The sequence below is a fragment of the Stenella coeruleoalba genome, assembly GCF_951394435.1.
Source record: "Stenella coeruleoalba genome assembly, chromosome: 2".
Taxonomy (NCBI): Eukaryota; Metazoa; Chordata; class Mammalia; order Artiodactyla; family Delphinidae; genus Stenella; species Stenella coeruleoalba.
The window spans coordinates 69909341-69932068 of record NC_137147.1 but is presented as its reverse complement, the minus strand read 5'-3'; the positions used below and the strand labels follow the sequence as shown (position 1 = coordinate 69932068).

Below are 22728 nucleotides of genomic sequence, written 5' to 3'. Positions count from 1 at the left end.
TTAGAATATTCATACATTAAGATCAAAAATTTTTACTTTAGTAGTGATAGAAATACATCAGAAGGAAAATGAGATAAGTAGAAAAAATAACATTAGAAAGAAATAGAGTTAAATGTTACTGTCTTTGATGAGATTATAAGAATTGTTATCTAACTTTCTTGGATTTTCCAAATTGTCTGTAATGAGACTGCATTTTTTAAAAGTTTCAGTTGAAGTAGATGAATATCCAGCTTCGGGCACCACACAAATTAAGCCCCAAGTGTGTTCTGCTCAGTGAAAGAAGGGAGAAGCATATTAAAATAATGTCACTGTCTGAATTCCCTTGCTACATGCTTTAGGGTGTTAGTTTTGGGATTTTTTGCTTGTTTTTTAACAAGCTTTATTTAAACAACTTTTAGTAATAGACTTAGCAACTAAAGTGGTGGTTTAAATAAATGCAATTTCTTTCAATGTATTTATTGATAAACTATATCATTTAAAACAATATCAAATATGTCAGGTACCTAGGAATTAATATAACAAAACATGTGAAAAACCTGTATGGTGAATTTATAGAAAATGACAAGCTAATTCTAAAATTGGTATGAAATTGCCAAGGAGCAAAACAGCAAAGGTGGATTTGAAAAGGGGAAAAGCTGGAGGACTTACACTGTCAGATACCAAAACGAATTCCAAACTATTGTGATTAAGACAGTGTTGGCAAAGAAGAGAATATGATCATTGAAAAGATCGATTTGCTTCAAAGCTAAAAGTGGAAATTGGCATAGTGATGCATCTACAGATGGGGAATAAAGAAGAGCGAGAGAAAGCAAGAGCAAGGGAGAGCTTCACAAACCTATGTCTTTGGCTCTAATTTCTTTCTGGAATTACAGTTGCATGTATCCAACTATAACTAGGTCACATTATTTACCTCAAATTTAGCATGTTCTAAAGAGAACTCTTTGTTTCCGTCTACTCTTCTCCCAAATGTATGTCTCTATCCATTAGTAAATGGTTTTACAGTGCAATTCAACCAAAAATATGGGCATTATCCTTGTTTCCTTTACTATCCTAACTCCATCCTATGTCTAGTTCTATCCTACCACTGCCAACATAGTCAAAACTATGTTTATCTCTTGAATAAAACAAAGCAATAGTTTCCCAGTTGATGTCCTGATTCCACTCTTGTCCACCTCCTTACAATCTATTCTCAGCATAATAGACACACATTTTAAAAACATAAATCAGGGCTTCCCTGGTGGCGCAGTGGTTGAGAGTCCGCCTGCTGATTCAGGGGACGTGGGTTCGTGCCCCCGTCCGGGAAGATCCCACATGCCGCGGAGCGGCTGGGCCCATGAGCCATGGCCGCTGAGCCTTCACGTCCAGAGCCTGTGCTCCGCAACGGGAGAGGCCCCAACAGTGAGAGAGACCCGCGCACCACACACACAAAAAAAACCCACATAAATCACACTTCTGTACAAAAATATTAATAATGGTAAACATAAGAAATAATTGGCTCCTTTCCAACCTCTGTACATTCTTTCTTTTACCTATTATATTTCTGCACACAGAGTCACTGAGATTTTTTTATTCTTTTTCTAATTCTGTGAAGGTTTCTACCTTAAATCCTTTGAACCATCTATATCTTTAACCCATAATGTCCTTTACCTTGATCTTTGCTTGGCTGTATCCTTACTGTTATGACCACAGTGCATGCTAATTTCTCTACCTGTCAATCCATTTAAAGTAAAATCCTGTATACATAGGCTATTTAATTTTCAGTATAATACTTATCATAATCTGATAGTTATGATATCAGAATATTTATAAATATTCTTTATTTATACAACACCCAATAGAATGTAAACTCCTCATAAACAGGACCCTTGTTCTTAACTGTGTCCCTGGCACCTACAGTAGTGCCTACCATGTGTTAAGTTTTTTATATTTATTGTTAAAAGTAGAACGAATGATGGGTTGCAAAGAAAAGGCATACTTTGACAAGACCAATGATTGGATTAGGGCTAGAATTTTAGTCCTGGAGTAAATAGGAAAAAGAGTCAAAGCAAGATAAAATATTAGAATAGCCACATTGAGAAGAACTAGTAAAATAATCACAGGTGGAAGACACATGTAATAAGAATACACAACAACAATATTTTCCTTACATCTATAAGAGGAAGATTACTTTTCTTTTCACTAATACAGAAAAGCTAGAAGTTGTGGACGTTTTTTCCCTAGTATTTGCACGTTGCAGACCTAATGTTGGTGGCTATATTTCTATCTTCTAAACCTCAACGTTTGCTAGAACATTAATGATACTGGTCTCATTGGGGTTATTAGATGATATCATGAGTGAGGTCTGTAACTTAGCTAAATATATTTTCTCTAAGGGAAGTAATACAAAGCCAAGAATATTAAATTTTTAAACATTTAAATTGAAGAATTCGGTATTAATGAGGCCCTCATTTTTCCATATACTGGGTAGGAAACTAAAGCATCACAAACGTTAAGTATGAGCTTCAGTTTTATACAATACACTACTTTCAATACACAGTGCTGAGCTGCCTTAACATCAAAGAGTATTCCACTTGCTTTGTAGATTCAAGGTACTAAACTGCTTTATGTTTCAAGTTTCAGCTTGGAGCAAATTGAATCAGCTGAGTTGCATTTTTTTTTTTTTTTTTTAACAAAACCAATATTTAGATTGACTGTAAATTTTCAAGGTGTTTTCTTCTGTGTGTTCCCAGAACCTTAAAATAGTGCCAGGAACTTAGGAGGCAGTCGATAATGGCTCATGAGGAGATTTATTTGCTTTTTGAATAGAGCCAAACTGGTATATATTCAACTGCAAAGTTATGTTTGACAATGGACAAACTTCTCAGCTGTTTATCATGTTACTTGACTCATGCCCTCTCTCGGCTTCCTTCCATGGGAGGAAAGGCACAGGAGGTAGAGATTATGCCAGTGATGTCAAGATTCTCTTAGGTTAGGTTAGTAGTTTCAGGATCTGTGAAGAGTGTGGGGCCTGTCACTGTTTCATGGATGCCAGCAGAAAACACAAGATGCTTTAAAAGGCCTAGATCCTTTAAAAGGCTTTATGTTTTTTACAGTGTGGATAGAAGACAACACTAAGCCAAATTAAGAAATGCCTAGTGGGAAACTGGATTACCAGTATTTCATAAAATGACGTATGGAGCTGTATTTTGATATTTTGTTCAGGTCAGTTTTAACATCTCAGCATGAAATTCTGGTATATACATAACTGATGAAATGAAGTAGAATTCACCCATGATTTTTATTTTTCCTTTCTCATTGATATTTACAAAGGCAGATGCCAAAGGGGAAACTTACAGTGTTTGTCCTCTTTTAGAAATTTGTTTCAGATTGGAACAAAATAATTACAATTTTTCACATATTTTGAGTAGCTGCATTGGTATAGGACCTTGATACCTGTAGTTTTTACTACCATACTAACCTGGTTCACTTGTATTAAGATCCTGATTTGTCCTTTTGCTCAGACCTAAGCAGATGTAATAGAATAGAAGAATAGAATAGAATAGAATAGAATAGAATAGAATAAACCTGCTGTTTATTCTAACTGGAATTTAGACAGTCAGGATGCCCTGCTTTAATTGCATCTGCTTTGCAACCATAATAATGAAAAATAGTGTACAGTAAACACTACTTATTTTCTTTTTAATATAAAAACCATAGCCTGTTCAATGTATTTTTATTTAATACTTATATTGTCACTAATTTATTTTAAGAATTGCTGATAAACCCATTAAATATAAATATTAAAGCAATAGAATAAATGTTTTAAGATAAGCAACATTCTAACTAGGATTCAAAATTATGATTCAGTGTTCATAAATTAAACTTTTCCCTTTAGGAAAAAAGGGTTGTATTGTGTTATGACAATGCAATGTAAATGACATTAAATATATGGTTTAGATTTACGATCTAATGAATAACTTGTAATAGAAGACAAGTAGACCTTAGCTTCAGTTGTAAAAGTATAGGAAAGATAAATAATGATCAAGTATATTTAAATATGTGTAATATTTTATCTAGGACTATATTTGAGGATGTGGTAGTACTGTTAATCATAATAAGAATTGTACATTACTGTCTTTGATTTTCTTTTTTTCTTTTTCTTTTTTTGAACACTTGCTCAATAAATGTTTATTAATATATTTAGGCACTCTATTTTTTTTAACACTTCTATTGGAGTATAATTGCTTTACAATGGTGTGTTAGTTTCTGCTTTATAACAAAGTGAATCAGTTATACATATACATATATCCCCATATCTCTTCCCTCTTGTGTCTCCCTCCCTCCCAGGCTCCCTATCTCACCTTTCTAGCTGGTTGCAAAGCACGGAGTTGATCTCCCTGTGCTATGCGACTGCTTCCCACTAGCTATCTATTTTACATTTGGTAGTGTATATATGGATATATATACACTACCACTCTCTCGCTTTGTCCCAGCTTACCCTTCCCCTCCCCGTGTCCTCAAGTCCATTCTCTAGTAGGTCTGAGTCTTTATTCCTGTCTTGCCCCTAGGTTCTTCATGACTTTTTTTTTTTTTTTTAGATTTGATATATATGTGTGTTAGCATACAGTATTTGTTTTCCTCTTTCTGACTTACTTCACTCTGTATGACACACTCTAGGTCCATCCACCTAACTACAAGTAACTCAATTTTGTTTCTTTTTATGGCTGAGTAATATTCCATTATATATATGTGCCACATCTTCTTTATCCATTCATCTGTCGATGGACACTTAAGTTGCTTCCATGTCCAGGCTATTGTAAATAGAGCTGTAATGAACATTGTGGTACATGACTCTTATTGAATTATGGTTTTCTCAGGGTATATGCCCAGTAGTGAGATTGCTGGGTCATATGGTAGTTCTATTTTTAGTTTTTTAGGAACCTCTATACTGTTCTCCATAGTGGCTGTATCAATTTACATTCCCACCAACAGTGTAGGAGGGGTCCCTTTTCTCCACACCCTCTCCAGCATTTATTGTTTGTAGATTTTTTGATGATGGCCATTCTGACCGGAGTGAGATGATATCGTGTTGTAGTTTTGATTTGCATGTCTCTTAATGATTAATGATGTTGAGCATTCTTTCATGTGTTTGTTGGCAATCTGTATATCTTCTTTGGAGAAATGTCTATTTAGTTCTTCTGCCCATTTTTGGATTGGGTTGTTTGTTTTTTTGATATTGAGCTGCATGAGCTGCTTGTAAATTTTGGAGGTTAATCCTCTGTCAGTTGCTTCATTTGCAAATATTTTCTCCCATTCTGAGGGTTGCCTTTTCATCTTGTTTATGGTTTCATTTGTTGTGCAAAAGCTTTGAAGTTTCATTAGGTCCCATTTGTTTATTTTTGTTTTTATTTCCATTTCTCTAGGAGGTGGGTCAAAAAGGATCTTTCTGTGATTTATGTCATAGGGTGTTCTGCCTATGTTTTCCTCTAAGAGTTTGATAGTGTCTGGCCTTACATTTAGGTCTTTAATACATTTTGAGTTTATTTTTGTGAATGGTGTTAGGGAGTGTTCTAATTTCATTCTTCTACATGTAGCTGTTCAGTTTTCCAAGCACCACTTATTGAAGAGACTGTCTTTTCTCCATTGTATATTCTTGCCTCCTTTATCAAAGATAAAGTGACCATATGTGTGTGGGTTTATCTCTGGGCTTTCTATCCTGTTCCATTGATCTATATTTCTGTTTTTGTACCAGTACCATACTGTCTTCATTACTGTAGCTTTGTAGTATAGTCTGAAGTCAGGGAGCTTGATTCCTCCAGCTCCGTTTTTCGTTCTCAAGCTTGCTTTGGCTATTCGGGGTCATTTGTGTTTCCATACAAATTGTGAAATTTTTTTTCTAGTTCTGTGAAAAATGCCAGTGGTAGTTTGATAGGGATTGCATTGAATCTGTAGATTGCTTTGGGTAGTATAGTCATTTTCACAATGTTGATTCTTCCAATCCTCTTTTTTACTTTTTGCTTAGCAGTTGTTTTCGTATTCTCATCCTATTTTACTTTCCATATGGAGATAATCCAATATGAATTTCCCTTCTCATATGAAAGATACAAATACTTGCTAAGAAATAAGGAGTGAGATCTTACTAGCTCTTATATAATACTCATGTAAGTTTATGGATGTGTATTTATTTAATTACCATAAATACTTATGTGTTTATCATATACTTTTAAACCAGGATTCAGGTACATTTTCAAAGTATCAATATGATTTTATAATTATTTCCTCTTTAAACTGAGAGCACTTAGTATAAATATTACTCTCAAATATACACTAATGCAAAAATTCATTTAGTAAGATTAACTGAGCAAGATAAATGATATTTAGTAAGTTTTTTGCATTTAATGCTGTTAACAATTGTTAATATACTGTAGTTTCAATAAATACACTAAAGCTCATATTTTAAGGTGAGATTTAATATAATGTGAGCTATACTTCATGAAGTATATATTCAGCTATACCATGAAGTACAGCTCATATTTTACAAAGCATTAAAATTCAATCTAACTACTTTATGGGATGAATTAATCACTTAAGAACCATGATGTGGAATGTCATCCAAATACTCTTCTTCCTTAGAATCAAAGGATCAGCCTTGGCAAAAAGGTTTCAGATTATGTGCAGCACTTAAATATGTGGTACATAAGTTTGTGACTGCCTTGTATAGTTAACAATTCTTAACATATTTAATAAGGATCTCAACCTAGATCTCAATTAATGTCATATACAATAACAACTATAGAAAATTAAAGGAATTCACTTACCTTGTGATTGGCCCCAGACTTAAAAGACTCTGTAATTTCCTGATAAACTTACATAATAACTGAAGAAAAGAAAAAATAGCCTTCTACATATTTCTTCCTTCTTTCCCGAGAGAGCCATCAGTTCCTTGTAGAATGAGTCTTAAAAGTTGGTATTGAGCTGTCAATATCTATTTGCTATGGGATTGTCATGGATATTTCTTCTAAACCTATCCCAATCACTGACTACCTCATCTGTGCTATTTTTGAACTCTATCTCAACGATTCCCAATCTATTGCCTGAACTACCATGGTTGAAACCCTGGATTAGACTTCCCTTTTTCAAATCTCTGGTCTGCCTCAATAGCTATTTGACTTTTGGTGTTCTACTTTATTTCTCTGCATCTCAGCTTTCCTATTTATAAGAAGGAGATAAAAATAGTATCTAATTGCTATATTTGAATGTTTGTGTCTTCCTCAAAATTCATGCATTGAAATCCTAACCCCCAAAAATCATGGTATTAGGAGGTGGGGACTTTGATACGTGCTTAGGTCATGTTGGTAGAACTCTCATGGATGGGATTAATGCCTTAAAAAAGAGACTCGAGTGGGATCCCTTGTCACTTCCACCATGTGTGGACAAGGTAAGAAGGCAGGAAACCAGGAAGATGACTCGCACCAGGAGGCAACCATGCTGGTGACTTGATCTTGGAGTTTTCAGACTCCAGAACTGTGAGCAATAAGTTTCTGTTGTTTATAAGATAAACAGTCAGTGATATTTTGTTATAGCTGTCCTAATGGACTCATACACTAATAGGTTGGTTATGAACATAAATGAAATAATATATATAAAGAACTTAGCAAAGTGCCCAGCATATACTAAGTACTCATTAACTGTTATTATTATCCTCTGCTCCATTTCCATCTATTTTCTAAATAAAGATTCTTGCTCTGCACAATTACTATCATGTAATGATACATGATCATGTATTATTTACTCACCTGTATAGTTCTTCATGCCAAAAGATTGGACTTTGATAGTTGTATCAAACTCTGCCTCTCATTAAATTGTACAGACTTTGAGGGCAGAGCTCATGACACATTTATTTTATCCTCCTTGTTGGAAGCCATAAGCATTTTTGATTTCGTTTTGCAAAAATAAATATAAATGAATAGATCTTAATTATGATGGACATGGTTTTTAATGATCAAATTAACTTAATGGAGTGGATGTACATTTCTAGGTCAAAGTTTCCTGAATTTGAGCTATCTGTTAGAACTAGTAGTTTTTAATTTTATAATGTGGAAAAGATAGAAAAATAGAAATATACAAAAATATATGCATGAGTTATTATACATTCACATATTTAACAGCTCTGTTCATTAAGAGGCACTAGAAATAATGACACCACATTAATAATGAGCATGCTTATTTCCTATAACTTAATTTTTTTTCCTATATCTTAATTTCTAAACAACATCCTTCAATAAAAGGAACAAGTTACTTTGGAAAAATGGCTAATTCCAGTGGTTAATTTCTAGAGCAGAGAAAATTCTAGATGAGGTTGGAATTTCTCGTAGAGTCAGAAAGTAAGGACATGTTAAAAAAAATGGGCTGGAAAAAATTGAGCTCAAAATATATAGTGATACAGAGGGCAGAGAGCAGAAGCAAGAAGAAGTACAGTCCTGCAGCCTGTGGAACAAAAACCACATTCACAGAAAGAGAGACAAGATGAAAAGACACAGGGCTATGTACCAGATGAAGGAACAAGATAAAACCCCAGAAAAACAACTGAATGAAGTGGAGATAGGCAACCTTCCAGAAAAAGATTTCAGAATAATGATAGTGAAGATGATCCAGGACCTCGGAAAAAGAATGGAGGCAAAGATCAAGAAGATGCAACAAATACCTAGAAGAATTAAAGAACAAACAAACAGAGATGAACAGTACAATAATTGAAATTAAAACTACACTAGAAGGAATCAATAGCAGAATAAATGAGGCAGAAGAATAGATAAGTGACCTGGAAGACAGAATGGTGGAATTCACGGCTGCAGAATGGAATAAAGAAAAAAGAATGAAAATAAATGAAGACAGCCTAAGAGACCACTGGGACAACATTAAATACAACAACATTCGCATTATAGAGGTCCCGGAAAGAGAAAAGAGAGAGAAAGGACCACAGAAAATATTTGAAGAGATTATAGTCGAAAACTTCCCTAACATGGGAAAGAAAATAGCCACCCAAGTCCAGGAAGCGCAGCAAGTCCCATACAGGATAAACCCAAGGAGAAACATGCTGAGACACATAGTAATCAAATTGACAAAAACTAAAGACAAAGAAAAATTATTGAAATCAGCAAGAGAAAAACAAAAAATAACATACAAGGGAACTCTCATAAGGTTAACAGCTGATTTCTCAGCAGAAACTCTACAACCCAGAAGGGAGTGGCATGATATACTTAAAGTGACGAAAGGGAAGAACCTACAACCAAGTTTACTCTTCCCAACAAGGATCTCATTCAGATTCGATGGACAAATCAAAAGCTTTACAGACAAGCAAAGGCTAAGAGAATTCAGTACCACCAAACCAGCTCTACAACAAATGCTAAAGGAACTTCTCTAAGTGGGAAACACAACAGAAGAAAAGGACCTACAAAAACAAACCCAAAACAATTAAGAAAATGGTCATAGGAACATACATATCAATAATTACCTCAAACGTGAATGGATTAAATGCTCCAACCAAAAGACACAAGCTTCCTGAATGGATACAAAAACAAGATCCATATATATGCTCTCTACAAGACACCCACTTCAGACCTAGGGACACATACAGACTGAAAGTGAGGGATGGAAAAAGATATTCCATGCAAATGGAAATCAAAAGAAAGCTGGAGTAGCTATACTCATATCAGATAAAATAGACTTTAAAATAAAGAATGTTACATGAGACAAGGAAGGACACTACATAACGATCAAGGGATCAATCCAAGAAGAAGATATAACAATTATAAATATATATGCACCCAACATAGGAGCAGCTCAATACATAAGGCAACTGCTAACAGTTCTAAAAGAGGAAATTGACAGTAACACAATAAGAGTGGGGGACTTTAATACCTCACTTACACCAATGGACAGATCATCCAAAATGAAAATAAATAAGGAAACAGAAGCTTTAAATGACACAGTAGACCAGATAGATTTAATTGATATTTATACGACATTCCATCCAAAAACAGCAGATTACATTTTCTTCTCAAGTGCACATGGAACATTCTCCAGGATAGATCACATCTTGGGTCACAAATCAAGCCTCATTAAATTTAAGAAAACTGAAATCATATCAAGCATCTTTTCTGACCACAATGCGATGAGATTAGAAATGAATTACAGGGGAAAAAACGTAAAAAAACACAAACACATGGAGGCTAAACAATACATTACTAAATAACCAAGAGATCACTGAAGAAATCAAAAAGGAAATCAAAAAATACTTAGAGACAAATGACAATGAAAACATGACAGTCCAAAACCTGTGGGATGCAGCAAAAGCTGTTTTAAGAGGGAATTTTATAGCTATACAAGCCTACCTCAAGAAACAAGAAAAATCTCAAGTAAACAATTAAACCTTACACCTAAAGGAACTAGAGAAAGAAGAAAAAACAAAACACAAGTTAGCAGACGGAAAGAAATCATGAAGATCACAGCAGAAATAAATGAAATACAAACAAAGAAAACAATAGCAAAGATCAATAAAACTAAAAGCTGGTTCTATGAGAAGATATACAAAATTGATAAACCATTAGCCAGATTCATCAAGAAAAAGAGGGAGAGGACTCAAATGAATAAAATTACAAATGAAAAAGTAGAAGTTAAAACAGACACTGCAGAAATACAAAGCATCCTAAGAGACTTATACAAGCAACTCTGTGCCAATAAAAGGGACAACCTAGAAGAAATGGACAAATTCTTAAAAAGGTGTAACCTCCCAAGACTGAACCAGGAAGAAATAGAAAATATGAACAGACCAATCACAAGTAATGAAATTGAAGCTGTGACTACAAATCTTCCAACAAATAAAAGTCCAGGACCAGATGGCTTCACAGGTGAATTCTACCAAGCATTTAGAGAAGAGCTAACACCATCCTTCTCAAACTCTTCCCAAAAATGGCAGAGGAAGGAACACTCCCAAACTCATTCTATGAGGCCACCATCACCCTGATACCAAAACCAGACAGAGATACTACAAAAAAAGAAAATTACAGACCAATATCACTGATGAATATAGATGCAACAATCCTCAACAAAATCCTAGCAAACAGAATCCAACAGCTCATTAAAAGGATCGTACACCATGACCAAGTGTGGTTTATCCCAGGGATGCAAGGATTCTTCAATATATGCAAATCAATCAATGTGATACACCATATTAACAAATTGAAGAATAAAAACCGTATGATCATATCAATAGATGCAGAAAAAGCTTTTCACAAAATTCAACACCCATTTATGATAAAAACTCTCCAGAAAGTGGGCATAGAGGGAACCTACCTTAACATAATAAAGACCATATACGACAAACCCACAGCAAACATCATTCTCAATGGTGAAAACCTGAAAGCATTTCCTCTAAGATCAGGAACAAGACAAGGATGTCCACTCTCACCACTATTATTCAACATAGTTTGGAAGTCCTAGCCATGGCAATCAGAGAAAAAAAAGAAAGAAAAGGAATACAAATTGGAAAAGAAGAAGTAAAACTGTCACTGTTTGCAGATGACATGATACTATACTTAGAGAATCCTAAAAATGCCACCAAAAAACTACTAGAGCTAATCAATGAATTTGGTAAAGTTGCAGGATACAAAATTAATACACAGAAATCTCTTGCATTCCTATACACTAATGATAAAAAATCTGAAAGAGAAATTATGGAAACACTCCCATTTACCATTGTAACAAAAAGAATAAAATACCTAGGAATAAACCTACCTAGGGAAACAAAAGACCTGTATGCAGAAAAGTATAAGACACTGATGAAAGAAATTAAATATGATACAAACAGAGAGAAAGATATACCAAGTTCTTGATTTGGAAGAATCAGTATTGTGAAAATGACTATATTACCCAAAGCAATCTACAGATTCAATGCAATCCCTATGAAATTACCAATGGCATTTTTTCCAGAACTATAACAGATCATCTCAAAATTTCTATAGAGACACAAAAGACCCTGAATAGCCAAAGCAGTCTTGAGGGGAAAAAAGCGGAGCTGGAGGAATCGGACTTCCGGACTTCAGACTATACTACAAAGCTACAATAATCAAGACAATATGGTACTGACACAAAAACAGAAACATAGACCAATGGAACAGGATAGAAAGCCCAGAGATAAACCCACGCACCTATGGTCAACTAATCTATGACAAAGGAGGCAAAGATATACAATGGAGAAAAGACAATCTCTTCAATAAGTGTTGCTGGGAAAACTGGACAGCTACATGTAAAAGAATGAAATTAGACACTCCCTAACACCATACAGAGAAATAAACTCAAAATGGATTCAAGACCTAAATGTAAGACCAGACACTATAAAACTCTTAGAGGAAAACATAGGAAGAATGCTCTTTGACATAAATCACAGCAAGATCTTTTTTGATCCACCTCCTAGAGTAATGGAAATAAAAACAAAACTAAACAAATGGGACTTAGTGAAACTTAAAAGCTTTTGCACAGCAAAAGAAACCATAAAGAAGATGAAAAGACAACCCTCAGAATGGGAGAAAATATTCACAAATGAATCAACGGACAAAGGATTAATCTCCAAACTACATAAACATCTCATGCAGCTCAGTGTTAAGGAAACAAACAACCCAATCCAAAAATGGGCAGAAGACCTAAATAGACATTTCTCCAAAGAAGACATACAGATGGCCAAGAAGCCCATGAAAAGCTGCTCAACATCACTAATTATTAGAGAAATGCAATTCAAAACTACAATGAGGTATCACCTCACACCAGTCAGAATGGCCATCATCAGAAAATCTACAAACAGCAAATGCTGGAGAGGATGTGGAGAAAAGGGAACCCTCTTGCACAGTTGGTGGGAATGTAAATTGATACAACTACTATGGAGAACAGTATGCAGTTTCCTTAAAAAAATAAAAATACAATTACCATATGATCCATCTATCCCACTACTGGGAATATACCCAGAGAAAACCGTAATTCAAAAAGACACATGCACCCCAATGTTCATTGCAGCACTATTTACAATAGCCAGGTCATGGAAGCAACCTATATGCCCATGGACAGACGAATGGATAAAGAAAATGTGGTCCATATATACAATGGAATATTACTCAGCATAAAAAGGAACGAAATTGTGTCATTTGTTGAGATGTGGGTGGATCTAGAGACTGTCATACAGAGTGAAGTAAGTCAGAAAGAGAAAAACAAATATCGTATATTAACACATGTATGTGAAAACTAGAAATATGGTACAGATGAACCGGTTTGCAGGGCAGAAGTTGAGACACGGATGTAGAGAACAAATGTATGGACACCAAAGGGGGAAAACCGCGGTGGGGTGGGGATGGTGGTGTGCTGAATTGGGCGATTGGGATTGACATGTATACACTGATGTGTATAAAATTGATGACTAATAAGAATATGCTGTATAAAAAAACAAACAATAACAACTAATACTAAACTTTCTTTGGGTTATTTATATGGAAATATGTTAATATAAGTGTTTCAGACATTATATGAAATTTCTAAAGATCTTATATGTTCTGGTATAATGTTATAAATCATAATTCTAGTTATTACTTTAAAATGTATACCTCAGAAAAAAAATCTTAATAAAAAAATGTATAGTGATTTTTTGAATTATAATCCCTAATATAAACTAAATATCCATGAGTGCATGCTAATATAAACTATATCATAAACCCTGTAATTTGGTGGATTTAAAAAGACACAATATCATTTCTGTGTTATTCTTGCAAAAACTCATACTTAGTCCAATCATGAAAAAACAGCAGAAAAATCCATATTAAGGTATTTCTACACAATAACTGAAAAATATTCTTCAAAACCATCAGTCATGAAAAAGAAAAAAGACTGGAGGAAACTAAGGAGAAATAACAATGTAATACAATGTGGGGACTTGAATCGAATCCTGAAACAATAAAAGGACCTTAGTGGAAAAATTTGGTAAAATCTGAATAAATTCTAAAGTTCAGTTAATAGTATTACACCAAGGTTAAATCTCTATTTGTGATACTTATACCATAATTTTATAAGATGATAACATGAAGGAAATCTGGGAGGGTTACATAGAAAATATTTGTATTACTTTTGCAGCTTTTTGTATGTCTAAAAATTAGTTCAAAATAAAAATATATATGCAAACCATGTATCTTATAATAGGTTAATATCCAATATATAAGGAAATCATACAACTCAGTAGCCAAAAAAACAAAAAAACACATAACCCAATTAAAAAATAGACAAAGGACCTTAATAGACATTTTTGCAAAGAAGACATACAGGATAGTCAACAGGTAGTTGAAAAGGTTCTCAACATCACTAATCAGGGAAATGCAAATCAAAATCACAAGGAGATGTCACCTCACAACTGTTAAGATAGTTATTTTCAAAAAGACAAGAGATAACAAATGATAGGGAGGAAGTGGAACCCTTGTACACTGTTGGTGGGAATGGAAGCTAGTACAGCCGCTATGGAAAATGGCATAGTGTGTCCTCAAGAAATTAAAAATAAAACTACCATATGAAATAGTAGTTCTACTTCTGGGTATATATTAAAAGGATATAAAACCATTTCCTTGAGGAGACATCATACCCCCATATTCACTGCAGCATTATTCATAATAGCCAAAGTACTGAAATGACCAAGGTATACATCGACGGATCAAGAAAATATGAGGAAATATATATATTGGAATAATATTCAGCCTTAAAAATGAAGAAACTCCTATTATTTGTGGCAATATGGATGAACCTGTATGGCATTATGCTAAGTGAAATAAAGACAGAGAAAGATGAATACTGCATGGTATCACTTATATGTGGAATCTAAAAGAAAGGAAGGAGGGAAAGAAGGAGGGAAGTTGAATTCATAGAAACAGAGTAGAAAAATGGTAGCAGGGGCTGGGGTGGGGTGGGGTGGGGAAGACAGGAAGAAGCTGGTTAAAGAGCACAAACTTTTAATTATAAGATGAATAAAGTCTGAGGATCTAATATATAACGTAGTGACTATGATTGATGACTGTATTGTATAATTGAAATTTCCTAAGAGAGAACTTAAATCTTCTCACTAAACAACAACAACAAAAAGGCAGGCAAATATGTGAAGTGAGGAATGTGTTAACTCTGTGAGGAGAATCCTTTCACAATGTATAAGTATTTCAAATTATCACATTGTACACGTTAAGTGTCTTACAATTGTATTTGTCACTTATACCTTAATAAAGCTGAAAGTTTTACTCCTGTTTAAGGAATGAATAATCATTAATTATAGAGCTGTTAGGGAGTTTCAAGTTCTGTGTCATATTCAAGTTTGATTAGTCAGGATAGGCTAGGATAGATGCTTCACAAATGACTACAAGTTTTTAATGGCTTAATATAACCAAGGTTTATTGCTCACTCACTGTCTTCTACAGGCCTTACCAGTTCTCTAGGAAAGTCTCCATGGGATAATACAGATACCTAGGCTGGTGGAGGCTTTGCCATTCTGGGTGGGTACACTATTTGGAATATGTGACATCTTTTGTCAGTATGGCATGGGATGAGGGAACATGATTGCTAAAAACTGAAAACTAAATTCTTTACTTCTAAAGTGATATTTGCAGCATTTCATTGGTCACATAGCCACATCTAACATCAAAAAAAGACAGTGATGTTTAACCCATCATGAATTAGAAAGTAAGAGAAATAATATACTAGTAAACTTTTATCTCAGGCTCAAATTACTCATGAATTGGCACTGATCATTTTTCAGCAAAGAACACCTTCTGCTGTGGGTAGAGCATCATCTTGGAATGAGATCCTAACTTCTCCACATAATAGCTGTGACATTGAGCAAGGTATGTAATCTTTCCCACCCCTGTTTATTGCTTTGTTGAATGATCATGGTGCTCTTCCTCTTGCAGTGCTCTTATGGACATTAATTGAATTAGTGTATACAAATCTTCTGGTACAGTTCCTCACATATTTAGTAAAAATATCTTTAATAAATTGAGGAAGTATTGCGAGTCTCAACACATAGTTGCACCAGGGTTAGGATCTGATTTGTATTAAGCTCTTCAATCAGTAGTCCCTGATCTGTGAAAAGAGCCATATGGTGGTGGTTATATCCTGGTATTTCCCTTTTCCTGTATGTGTGGGCACATGTATATGTGTATCAGATGGTGATGAGAGGATATATATTTATATATATTCATATATGTATATATCTCACTGAACATGGGGAAAGAGCATGAGTGCCAGCTGAAACCCTAGATTCTTCTATGATATTGTTGGAAATTGAAAATCATAAAACCCCACAAGGAGAAGGTAAGTTATCTCAGAAAGGATGAAGTAATATATCTTGTTGATCCTGTAATTTTTCCTCTGTATAGAGCTGTTTCCTATCTTTGAAACTGGCAGTTATCACAGGAGTCTTTAAAAAACTTATCCAACTGAGTGGGATAAGTTTTATATTCTTATAAAACTTATCCCACTATATTCTCATTTCCATCATATTTTTTATGATGGAAATCATAAAAAATGATTTCCATTTTTTGATGGAAATGATTTCATTTCCAACATTTTTTTTCACAAATATTTTCATTTATTTCAGCCAAGATCTCAAAAACAATAAAACCAAATTGTACCAGAAAGTGTCAGCAAAAATTATCCCTCTCCTAGGAAGTCTGTAAGATTCCAAAGTGACGGGGTGTGAGCACAGCTTTGTGTGCAGGAGCACATCATGCTGCCAGGTGTCTTCTGGAGGTGGATATCTAGATGAGGGACAAGGGGAGAATCCAACTCTAGGATCTTGAGCTGTGTTAAGACATGGTCACCTCTTGGGCTGGAAAGTTCAGACGCCAATTCCAGAGATGAAGCTGTTCAAAAATGGTCTGAGTTGAAGCTTAGCCATAGTTTTGGAATTCTAGGAAGATTTGTTAGTTGTATTCTTGGTCCTGATCTCTGAATTATAAACTGTTATTTGGTTAGGCAACAGAACTGTGAAAAGGACTACGGCAGAAAAGCCAGTAGTTGGTCGGGAACGTCAAGTGTCCACTTTCCATGTCCTTATGCATCACAGGTGCAGCCAGCTGTGAGCAAACCAGGTTCATTTTTTCTTTTCAGCCATCTTCATCAGCCGATGCTCTAAGTCTTGATTTATATCTCATTTCCATCATATTATTTAAGCCATAGGTCATTCATATATCCTCATTTCCATCATATTTTTTAAACCATAGGTCATTCAACTTTTCTAACACTCTGTCAACTAAAAAATTTCTGTCTTAATTTATATTACTCTGAGACCTTAGGATCTATCATTTGGGTGTGGTAAGGCATTAAATTTTATGTCCAAGGTATCAGCTCATTGATTTTCTGGGTATGCATTGCAGTTAGGACGTTGCAAACTACATAAAAAAATCCATAGAATACAAATTTACAGAGTTGAAATGAATAGTGTATTTTGTGAGGATACATGGATATAAAGAAGCAAATATGACTATTTATTCACTACTGTTATTCACTTATTCAACAATTCGTTTTTTAACCATCTATTATGTGCCAGGCACTGTTAAATATATTGCAGATACATGTGGAAACAACACCAACCAAAATAAGCTCCCTGTCTTCTTGGAAGAGAGAGATAATAAGTACATAATACCATAAATAAGATTTTTTCAGAGAGTGACGAGTGCTATGAAAGATGTCAGAGAGGGTGATTGGATAGGAAGAGAGGGAAAGGAGAGTTATCTTTAATAGAGTTTAGGTCAGGCTGCTTTGAGGAGATGACATTTCAGCTGAAAACTGATTAATGAGATAGGTTCAGTCATGTGAAGATCTGCGGAAGAGTGTTGCAGGCAAAGGGAACAACACCTAGTCATGCTAGTGAAATAAAATGACCTTATCTGGATAAGGAGTAGAAAGAAGCTCTTCATTCAGTGTAGCTGGAACAAAATGAGGGAAGAAAATCTTAGCAGGAGATGAAATTAGAGGGGTAGGAGACATATTTTGAGAAGTCTTCTTAGTTGTGATAAAGTGTTTGGGTTTATTTCTAATTATAAGAATATCTTAATTCTCCTGAACCTCATAGATAGACTGATAGATTAGTAGATAGATAGATGGATAGATAGATAACTGATACATAGATAATAAATAGATAAATACAATTTTAATTAAAATAAGTAACATGGAACAAAACTGCTTTTAAAATAAGAAACTTTCACAGTCACTAACTTTGACAGTATCAATGGTCAGTGAACTGTGGCCCCTTCATATCTTTAAAATTCACCACATATTCTGGCACTTATTTTCCTACCTTGCCAAATTCAGCACTACATGCTTCACTGTTTCCCTTACATATTAATAGAATAAAACACCTGGATAATTTTGCTCTTGGAGTCTTGGCACCACTATTATTCACTATTGAATAGTGTTGACTGAAAAGGATATGACCTGAAAATCTACACTAGAAGCCAACAGTATCCATGCATCATGCTCATAAGCTTGTTAATGTATGCCAATACTTATCCTAAAAATGCTGGCTCCCTCTCTGCCCAAATGAGGGCATATGGTTTTCATAAAAGTTATTAGTACTGGATGCTGAACTACTAGGTCATTGTTTTATTTATTCAATAAGCACTTATTATAGCTAAATATATTGGATTCAATATTATAATGCAGAAGAATATTATAATGCAGAAGAAAAAATCTTATGGTAAGTTTCATAGTAAAGATATTACAAATTTAAGTGTGGAGAAAAGAATGTGGCAAATTACATTATAAAGATATCTACAAATTCTATGAGGGTATAAAATAAATATCTCCAGTATTGAAAGAAGAATTAGAGAATCAACCTCAGGAATTCAGAAAAGTTAAATTTATCTGTATCTCTAACCCCTTTCCCAGTGAGGATGTTGGACCCTGTTAAGAAACACACACATATAAAGTATCTTTCATAGAGTACTTGCTCAATAAATATTTGAATATATATGTAAATATATTTCAGTTGTTGTGCTAAGGCCTCCCCTGACTGATGCCTTGCCTGCCTTTTGTAATGCCTAGTTATACCCTTGTATTGATCAAGACCTTGTTCATTTGATCTCTTGCTCAACGGTGAAGTCTTATCTACATTTTTTGGCTGTCTGCTTGGTATATTGCCTTCTATTTAGCATCATTCATATTCACTGTTAATGTGCTGGTCTAACTGACCATTCAGATCTCTTGAGACTCGCTCATATTTCACACTCTGATTTTGCTGTGGCCAATATGGTGAGGTCTAGTGAACACGTTTTGTGATGTGTTTCATGTTTGGTTACTGGATGGTTTTGGCTTAGAAATTCTGTTTTATTTCTAGCTTCTTGTCATACTAGTGTTAATTATGGGTACTAGGCAGATACCTTGAAATGAAACATGTACATAGGTCCTTTTACCCAAAATAAACACTTGAAAAACATGATTTTGATGCATTTATTAATTACAATATTTCTTTACAAGCCATTGTTAATTAGAATACTTGTTTAAGATTTTATTCTTTTCTGTTAAAAATTTAGTTGGACTTATGTAATGGATATAATTCTAGTATAAAGAGTTTAATTCTGTAATATTTTTCCTCTGCCATTTTAAGAAAAAATAATTGTTTTTACCTCAGCATACATATCTATGGCAATCCTTATTATAGCACTTAAAATATTGTAAGTAATCTGCTATATACCAATATTAACTCATAGATTGTAAGGATAGTAATGGTCATCATTCATCCATTCTAGCTGTACAATACAGAGTGTTACGTTTTTGTGGAACATAAAATGTGCTCAGTAAATGTTGGTTAAAGTGATGGATAAATTTTAAAACACATATTAAAACTTCTGTCAACATAGGTAACAAAGTAACATGGCATTCTATCTTTAAAAATAGCAAGTTATTTTTTTTAGAACTTCAAGGACAATAATTCTAAAGACTAGGCAATGTATTACTTTCTAATCTTTCATAAATACTGATATTTTCAACTATTTATTACAACTCACATTGTAATTCTCTTAGGATTTTCTGATAAATACCATCCTGTCCTAATCATTTACTATAATTTCTCATCTGGATTCATAATTTACTTCTTTGAGAATTTTGACTTTGGAAATTGCTTATTCAGTTTTCATTAATATACACCTTTGGCGTAATGATTTCTGTATTTCATATTACTTTAAAATAGAAGGCATATATTTTTTCTATAGTCTTAATTCTCACCATTTTCTTGATGCATTAGGGGATATATAACACATCACTTCTTATGATATTACTTCCCATATATGGTTGTTCTTTATGCAATATAATGTTAAAATTCCTTCTGAGCATTTAATTTTCTTCATTAATTTTAATCTTTATATTTTTACCCATTCTGTTGTCTTTATTTCTAAATGTCATAAACATGCATTTTATGTGTCTTTCTTTGTTTTGTCAACAGTCTTTTTCTTCAACTGATCTATCACATTGTATATGGGCACAAAATTTACACCTTTCTGAATGATATCATTTTGAGCACTTAAAAGTACCACTCATGAGCTATCCCTTTCTTACTCTGACAGTTTTCTGATTTCCAAAAACAAACCAAAAAAACCACAAAAGAAACCCCCAAAACCCTAGAAAAAACAACAACAACAAAAACCTCAACAGAGAAAGAGAAATCAGAGAACAGGTAGAATATTATTTATCCTCACTTGAGACTCTCAGGAATACCTTAATCCACAATAACTAATCTTGACCTTGAACACCTTTTTCTTTTTCTTTAATGTCCTTATTGAAGTATAATTGCTTTACAATCGTGCGTTAGTTTCTGCTTTATAACATAGTGAATCGGCTATACATATAAATATATCCCCATATCTCCTCCCTCTTGCGTCTCCCTCCCACCTTCCTTATCCCACCCCTCTAGGTGGTCACAAAGCACCGAGCTGATCTCCCTGTGCTATGCGACTGCTTCCCACTAGCTATCTATTTTACATTTGGTACTATATATAAGTCCAAGCCACTCTCTCACTTCGTCCCAGCTTACACTTCACCCTCCCCATGTCAAGTCCATTCCCTATGTCTGCGTCTTTATTACTGTCCTGCCCCTAGGTTCTTCAGAACCTTTTTTTGTTTTTTAGATTCCATATAGATGTGTTAGCATACAGTATCTGTTTTGCTCTCTCTGACTTCACTCTGTATGACAGACTGTAGGTCCATCCACCTCACTACAAATAACATTTCTTTTTATGGCTGAGTAATATTCCATTGTATATATGTGCCACATCTTCTTTATCCATTCATCTGTTGATGGTTGCTTCCATGTCCTGGCTATTGTAAATACTGCTGCAATGAACATTGTGGTACATGTCCCTTTTTGAATTATGGCTTTCTCAAGATATATGCCCAGTAGTGGGATGGCTGGGTCATATGGTAATTCTATTTTTAGTTTTTTAAGGAACCTCCATACTGCTCTCCATAGTAGCTGTATCAATTTACATTCCCACCAAGAGTGCAAGAGGGTTCTATTTTCTCCATACCCTCTCCAGCATTTATTGTTTGTAGATTTTTTATGATGGCCATTCTGACTGGTATGAGGTGATAACTCATTGTAGTTTTGATTTGCATTTCTCTAATAACTAGTGATGTTGAGCATTCTTTCATGTGTTTGTTAGCAATCTGTATATCTTCTTTGGAGAAATGTCTATTTAGGTCTTCTGCCCATTGTTGGATTGGGTTGTTTGCTTTTTGGATATTGAGCTGCATGAGCTGATGATAAATTTTGGCGATTAATCCTTTGTCAGTTGCTTCATTTGCAAATATTTTCTCCCATTCTGAGGGCTGTCTTTTCATCTTGTTTATGGTTTCCTTTGCGGTTCAAAAGCTTTTAAGTTTCATTAGATTCCATTTGTTTATTTTTGTTTGTATTTCCATTTCTATAGGAGGTGAGTCAAAAAGGATCTTGCTGTGATGTATGTCATAGAGTGTTCTGCCTATATTTTCCTCTAAGAGTTTTATAGTGTCTGACCTTACATTTAGGTCTTTAATCCATTTTGAGTTTATTTTTGTGTGTGGTGTTAGGACTTGTTCTAATTTCATTCTTTTACATGTAGCTGTCTAGTTTTCCCAGCACCACTTAAAGAGGCTATCTTTTCTCCATTGTATATTCTTGCCTCCTTTATCAAAAATAAGGTGACCATATATACGTAGGTTTATCTCTAGGTTTCTATCCTCTTCCATTGATCTATATTTCTGTTTTTGTGCCAGTACCATACTGTCTTGATTACTGTAGCTTTGTATTATTGTCTAAAGTCAGGGAGCGTGATTCCACAAGCTCCATTTTTCTTTCTCAAGATTGCTTTAGCTATTCGGGGTCATTTGTGTTTCCATGCAAATTGTAAAATTTCTTGTTCTAGTTCTGTGAAAAATGCCATTGGTAGTTTGATAGGGATTGCACTGAATCTGTAGATTGCTTTGAGTAGTGTAGTTATTTTAGTAGTGTAGTGTTGATTCTTCCAATCCAAGAACATGGTATATCTCTCCATCTGTTTCTATCATCTTTAATTTCTTCCATCAGTGTCTTATAGTTTTCTGCATACAGATCTTTGGTCTCTTTAGGTAGGTTTATTCCTAGGTATTTCATTCTTTTTGGTGCAGTGGTAAATGAGAGTGTTTCCTTAATGTCTCTTTCAGATTTTT

General features: G+C 34.3%; 1 long non-coding RNA gene across 1 annotated transcript in view; it reads left to right on the top strand.

The window, feature by feature from the left end:
* LOC307181328 overlaps positions 1-22728 on the top strand; it is a 592448-nt gene that overhangs the window by 239007 nt on the left and 330713 nt on the right. The window contains exon 4 of the long non-coding RNA XR_013826451.1: positions 15806-15890. This is a non-coding gene — a long non-coding RNA (uncharacterized lncRNA). The remainder of the gene's footprint in view (positions 1-15805; positions 15891-22728) is intronic.